This window comes from Bubalus kerabau, chromosome X, assembly GCF_029407905.1.
Source record: "Bubalus kerabau isolate K-KA32 ecotype Philippines breed swamp buffalo chromosome X, PCC_UOA_SB_1v2, whole genome shotgun sequence".
Lineage (NCBI taxonomy): Eukaryota > Metazoa > Chordata > Mammalia > Artiodactyla > Bovidae > Bubalus > Bubalus kerabau.
Genome location: NC_073647.1, coordinates 105,287,107 through 105,294,969, shown reverse-complemented (window position 1 = coordinate 105,294,969; position 7,863 = coordinate 105,287,107).

The window sequence follows — 7,863 nt, the reverse complement described above, 5'->3', positions numbered from 1 at the left end:
AGCCCTGTACAGCATAGTAGTTGATCAGCAGGCAACTTCCAGAGAAAAGAATACAGGAGGTCTTTCCAGTATTTCCTGGTTCCTGACCACAATGGACTCCTGGGGTAAAAGCTCTGCTCAGCTGTAAATGATGCAGGACTCTGAGAGAGGCCTTTTCCCTCCCCTTTCCCAGACTATGGCTGTTTCTGGGGATTGGACACTACTTGGATGCAGGGACACAAAGGGAAGACTACATCTTTCCATTATACTAGAGGGTGCAGAAATTTCCAAGAATAGCTCAGTAATGTCACTTTCTAAATACCTTGTTCCTGATTCTAGGTAGATTAATCTTCCCTGTATAATAAATTATAATCTCTTGCTATGATCATTTTTACGTGTGCCTTTGAGTTAATGTTGGCTGAGCTGGAATTTTTCACTTTTCATTTGAAGTTTGAGTGAATAGAGTGATTTTATACAATACAAAAACAATACTGTTCTTCCTATTAAACAGCAGCATATTAATGAGTCCAAACTATTGCTTTACACTTGGCAGAATGGTAGTACTCTATGCAGGGATATATCTTGCAGTTTGTTTCAAAAAGAGAGTTAATTACTTTGCAAAGAACAATGACAGTGTTCACAACTCAATGTGTGTTTCATTCCTATTATCTCTTATTAATCAGTAACCTCTGTTACTGAATTTCAACTTCTGTAAGACTGAGCTCAGTATGAATACATATTTCCCAAGATTGTTTTGTGTATTAAAAGTTAGTATATGTAAAAATATTGAAATAGGACTTATCTTCCCGACCCAGGAATTGAACCAGGGTCTCCTGCTTTGCATGTGGATTCTTTACCAACTGAGCTATCAGGGAAGCCCATAACTCATATAAAGACACAATGATTGTTATCTGCTATATCTACATGTCATATAATGTGTAAAGGTAACTTTCAGGCAATAATGTAAATCCCAGGTGTATTCTACTCATCCATTAAAATGAACTTAGGCAAAATTCCTGGAATACTCTTCTCCTAAGTACTTACATAACTACTTTAGGGTCAAATGTTAAATTCCTAGTGTTTGTACTTTGGATGCTAAACACTTTGCTTTTTATATTTTCATGCAGTGGCTTCTGGTGTTGACAAAAGTGTCACTCAACATTCTGCATAAACATATTCATACTGTAAAGTAAGTACACTAATGAGTCCCCTTTGTGGATTACAGCCTTGTCATGGTGAAGGGGCTTGTGAAACTCAATAAAGCTATGAGCCATGCCACCTGTGCATGGTCACCCAAGACAGATGAGTCACAGTGAAGTGCTCTGACAAAATGTGGTCCACTGGTGGAGGAAATGGCAAACCACTCTAGTATTCCTATCTTGAGAACTCTATGAACAGTATCAAAAGGCAAAAACCTATGACATTGGAAGATGAACCCCCAGATTAGAAGGTGTCCAATATGCTACTGGGGAAGAGAAGAGGGCAATTACTAATAGCTCAAGAAAGAATGAAGTAGCTAGACCAAAGTGGAAATGATGCTCAGTCATGGATGTCTGGTGGGGAAAGTAAAATCTGATGCTGTTAAGAACAATATTGCATAGGAACCTGGAATGTTAGGTACATGAATCAAGGTAAATTGAACCTGGTCAAGTAGGAGATGGGAAGATTGAACATTGACATTTTAGGAATCAGTGAACTAAAATGAATGGGAATGGGTGAATTTAATTCACATGACCATTATATTTACTACTGTGGGCAAGAATCCCTTAGAAGAAATGCAGTAGCCCTCACAGCCAACAAAACAGTCTGAAATGCAGTACTTACATGCAATCTCAAAAATGACAGAAATGATCTTGATTCCTTTCCAAGGCAAACCATTCAACATCACAATAATCCAAGTCTAGGCCCCGACTACTGATACCGAAGGAGCTAAAGTTGACTGTTTCTATGAAAACCAATAAGACCTTCTAGAACTAACACCAGAAAAAGATGTCCTTTTCATCACAGGGGATTGGAATGGAAAAATAGAAAGTCAAGAGATACCCAGAATAACAGGTAAGTTTGGCCTTGGAGTAAAAATGGCTTTGGAGTACAAATGAAGCAGGGCCAAGGCAAACAAAGTTTTGTCAAGAGAACACCCAGGTTTTCAAACAAAGCAAACACCCCTTTCCAACAACACAAGAGACGTTTCTACATATGGACATCACCAGATGGTCAATACTGAATGATTATGTTCATTATGTTCATTATGTTATTTGCAGCCAAAGATGGAGAAGCTCTATACAGTCAGCAAAAACAAGACTGGGCGCTGACTGTGGCACAGATTATGAGCTTCTTATTGCAAAATTCAGAATTAAATTTAAGAAAGTAGGAAGAACCACTAGGTCATTCAGGTATGACCTAAGTCAAATCCTTTGTGATTATACAATGGAGGTGTCAAATAGATTCAAGGGATTAGATCAGGTAGACAGAGTGCCTGAAGAGCTATGGACAGGGGTTCATACCATTGTACAGGAGGCAGTTCCCAAAACCATCCCAAAGAAAAAGAAATGCAAGAAGGCAACGTGGTTGTCTGAGGAAGCCTTACAAGTAGCTGAGCAAAGGAAGAGAACTGAAAGGCAAGGGAGACAAGGAAAGATATACCCAGCTGAATGCAGAGTTCCAGAGATTCACAAGGAGAGGGAAGAAGGTCTTCCTAAATAAGCAGTGCAAAGAAATATAGAACAATGGAATGGGAAAGACTAGAGATCTCTTCAAGAAAATTGGGGATATCAAGGGAACATTGCATGTAAAGATAGGCATGATAAAGACCAGAAATAGTAAGGGCCTATCAGAAGCAGATTAAGAAGAGGTGGGAAGAATACACAGAAGAAGCATACAAAATAGGTCTTAATGACCTGGATAACCATGATGGTGTGGTCACTCACCTGGACATCCTGGAGTGTGAAGTCAATTGGGCCTTAGGAAGCATTACTAGGAACAAAGCTGGTGGAGGTAACAGAATTCTAGCTGAGCTATTTAAAACCCTAGAAGTTGATGCTATTAAAGTGATGCACTCAATAATTGCAAACTTGGAAAACTCAGCAATTACCACAGTACTGGAAAAGGTCAGTTTTCACTCCAGTCCCAAAGGGCAATGCCAAATGAAAGTTCAACGTGCATACACGCATGTGTGTTCAGTCATGTCCAGCTCTTTGCAATCTCATGGACTATAGCCTACTAGGCTCCTCTGTCCATGTAATTTTCCCAGCAAGAATACTGGAGTGGGTTTCCCTTTACTACTCCAGCAACCTACCCTAAAACTGTGCTCATTTCACATGCTAGCATGGTCTGGATCCTTCAAGCTAGGCCTCAGCAGATACATGAACAGAGAACTTCCAGATATACAAGCTGGGTTTAGAAAAGGAAGAGGAACCAGAAATCAAATTGCCAACATCATTGCATCCTAGATAAAGCAAGGATGAGTTCCAGGAAAACATCAACTTGTGCTTCATTGATGCCTTTAACTCTGTGGATCACAACAAACTGTGGAAAATTCTTAAAGAGATGGAATACCAGACCACCTTACCGGCCTCCTGAAAAACTTGTATGTGGGTCAAGAAGCAACAGTTAGAACCAGACATGGAGCAGCTGACTGGTTCAAAATTGGGAAAGGAATATGACAAGGCTGTACATGGCCACCTTGCTTATGCAGAGTGTAACACAGAAATGCTGGGCTGAATGAATCAAAAGCTGGAATCAAGATTGTTGGGAGCAATATCAACAACCTCAGATATGCAGATAATATGACCTTAATGGCAGAAAGTGAAGAGGAACTAAAGAGCCTCTTGATGAGGATAAAAGAGGAAAGTGAAAAAGCTGGCTTGAAACTCAGCATTAAAAATACTGAGGTTATGGCATCCAGTTCCATCACTTCATGACAAATAGAAGGGGAAAAAGTGGAAACAGTGACAGATTTTATTGTCTTGGGCTTCAAAATCACTGTGCGTGCTGACTGCAGCCACAAGATTAAAAGATGCTTGCTCCTTGGCAGAAAAGCTATGACAAACCTAGACAGAATATTAAAAAGAGACATCACTTTGCTGACAAAGGTCTTTATAGTCGAATCTATGGTATTTTTCAGTAGTCATGTACGGATGTGAGAATTGGACCATAAAGAAGGCTGAGCGCTGAGGAATTGATGCTTTCAAATTGTGCTGGAGAAGACTGATAGTGCCGTGGACTGCAAGGTGTTCAAACTAGTCAATCCTAAAGGAAATCAACCCTGACTATTCATTGGAAGGACTGTTAGAGAAGCTCTAATACTCTGACCACCTGATACAAAGAGCCGACTCACTGGAGAAGACCCTTATGCTGGGGAAGACTGAAGGCAAAAGGAGAAGAGGGCGGCAGAGTGTGTGATAGTTTGATAGGATCACCGACTCAATGGACATGAATTTGAAAAAATTCCGGGAAATAGTGGAAACAGGGGAGCCTGGCTTGCGGCAAGGAGTTGGACACCACTTACTGTTGACTGAACAGCAACAACAATAATTAGTTGCCCTGTCCATTTTTGAAATATCTAATTTGATTTTAAAGTATCATTGCTTGAGAAAGATCTGTTAAATGTTAAGAGTCTATCTGCTGGAGTCAGAAATATCTGGGTAAATGATTATAATCCTAATTAGAATAAGAGCCATCTTTACTGGGCACTTACTATGTGCCAGACGCCTTTGGAAGCACTTAATGCACAGCATCCATTTTAATACTTATAACAATCTAAGAGCCATGCACTTTTATCGTGTTTCATTAACAAATGAGGAGATTTAGGATCCCAGGTTCATTAATTTGTGAAGGAACATACAGTGAGTCAATAGGAAAATCAGAATTTAAACTAGGAATTCTAACTCTAGACAATGACAACAACGTATGCTCAGTCATATCCCAGTCTTTGCAACCCCACGGACTGTGCCTGCCAGGCTCCTCTGTCCATAGGATTTCCCAAGCAAGAATACTGGAGTTGGTTGCCATTTCCTACTCCAGGGGATCTTCCTGATCCAGGGATTCAACCCGTGTCTTTTGCATCTCTTGCATTGGCAGGTGGATTCTTTACCACTAGCGCCACCTCTAACTCTAGAGCCAAGTCCAGCTAGCAATGATATCTCAAGAGTCACAAAATTTCTCTGAGCCTCAATTACCACATTGGTAAAATGGTACTAAATATAAGCCCTCTGACCTGAAGTTGTGACACTTGCTGCATTAAAACTATGTATTTTACATTCTAGTTTTTGGTCATCTGTAGAATTACTCAAGAATAAGTATGTTGGAAGAGGTCAAGAGGACATAACCAACAGTTGACTCTCAAGCTGGACCTGAGCAACTAGGGGCTCCTCAATCCCTCTACAGTCTTTGGAAGGTGCTTTCAGTCCACCATTTCCAAAGCTGGTGCCGTTTTCAAGGACAGAGCCTGAGATAGCAATGTGATGTTGAGACCATCTGATTGGTATGCATGACTGAACCCCAGTAAGGCCACTATGTAAACTTTCAAGATTCTGGCAGGCAGATATGGAGATCTACCGTCTTGCAGCTGTCCAAGAGAAGCCTGAAATATAAGTTTCTTGTGGGGAATTACCTGGCAGTCCAGTGGTTAGGACTCTGTGCGTTCACTGCTGAGGGCCTGGGTCCAATCCCTGGTTGGGAAACTAAGATCCCACAGGCCAAGTGGCATGACCAAATAAAAAAAATAAAGACTTAAATGTGAAAGGCCAATATTTTTTTTAAGTAAGTTCTTGAGACTTCCCTGGTGGTCCAATGGTTAGGGTTCCTCTTTCATGGCTGGGGACCCAGGTTCAGTCCCTAGTCAGGGAACTAAGATCCCACAAGCCACATCGTATGGCCAAAAGAAATAAATATTTTTAAAATGTAAGTTCTTTGCTTATTAAAACTGACATCTACCAATCTGGAGTAGTCTGCCTCTTTCTTCCATCTTTCCTTGCCCTTCATGTACAGGATCCAGTTTGTGAACCAACAAAGTAATATGATAAAGTAAAAACTTTTAAAACGTGTTCTCGAAAATAACTTCTTTAGTTCTAAAGATTTTTAGTAGCATGCCCAACAGGTTTTTGTTTCAATTCTTGAATTTAATTATTTTTTCTATTTTAGTACAGATGATGCATCCCACTGTGATCCTTCAGAGACACCAAAGGCTTGACTGGGTGACACATTTTTGAAGGAGTAAGGACACTTGGTGGTACAGATTCTGGGAAGATGGTGGTAACAGTGGCTATATAGCTTTTTGATCTCTCTAAACACTCACATAAAAACAGAGCAACAAGAGCAAAAGCAAAATGCATGAATAATATTTTCAATACATGTAGGTTATAAGATACCCTCTCAGCCCCCCAAAATTCAAGCAGATGAGGACAAACCACTAAAAGTTGCATTACTTACATGTTATCAGTGTCTGTGCATAAAGAAAAAGAAGTATCAGCACAGCATTTTACTGACTTGATAATAAGAGACCACAACCAACCAACTCACTGGAAAGAGAAGCTGAAACTGCCAAGGTTTATGCCCTTTTCAATACCAGATAAGTGCAAGGAGCCCAGCTCAAAAGACACCAAAGGTGCTGGAAGCATCATAGCCCTTGTAAAGTCCTCAAGCTGACATGTCAGGGCTCCCTTCTAGGATGGGAGCACACAATATGAGAAACTGCTGGAGTTGGAATCATGATTCAGTAGGAAATGTGTAAGAAAATGAGAAGGTCTAAAACTGTACTGTACACACATGTCCACACTTGTGGCTACTGAGTACTTGAAATGTGGCTAGTCAGAATTAAGATATGCTGCAGGTGTAAATTACACACCAGAGTTTGAAAACTTCACAGGAAAACATTTTAAATATCTCATTAATTATAATATTAAGTGAAGTAAGAAAAAGACAAATACCATATGGTATCACTTATATGTAGAACTTAAAATATGACACAAATGAATTTATTTATGAAACAGACCCACAGACATAGAAAACTTATGGTTACCAAAGGGGAAAAGGGTTAGGGAAGGGATAAATTGGGAGTTTAGGATTAGTGGATACAAACTACTATGTATAAAATAGACAAGGCCCTACTGTATAGGACAGGGAACCATATTCAATATCCTATAATAAACCATAATGGAAAAGAATATGAACAAGATTATGTGTGTGTATATCTATATATATATATATACACACACACACATGGCTGAATCACTGCTATACACCAGAAACACATCGTTGTAGATCAATTATACTTCAATAAAAATATTTTTTATCTAAAAAATAAATATTTCATAAATAATTTTATATTGATTACATGTTTAAATATTTTAGATAGATGAAATTAAATAAATTATTAATGTCATGTGTTTCTTTAGGCATTTTTAAATGTGGCTACTAGAAAATGTTATTACACGTGTGGCTAGAATTATATTTCTACTGAACAGAACTACATGTTACTGAAGTATGAGATGTCTTTTAGACATCCCAAGTAGAAAAGTCAATTAGGTAGCTGGATATATGTGACTGGAGTACAAGAGAATAGGGAGAGGCAATTTCTTTTACTGGTTTGGTTTAAATTTTCTTTCACTCTGTTTTTTAAAATGTGGTCTCCTACCATGTTTCCACAACTTAAACTTCTTAAAAAAAAAAAAAAAAAAGCTGAGTTGAGTTTCATTACCGAACCAGCAATATGGCCAAGGTGGAAAATGCAAAACATAGACCATACCACCAGTTATTTCAAAGATGAGATATATACCCTGCTCGTAGCATGGTATATGTCCATCCAGTTCTCTCCAAATATCTATACATGCACACACAAATACACACGTACATACTCACCTCACATATCTGCTCACACTTAGAATA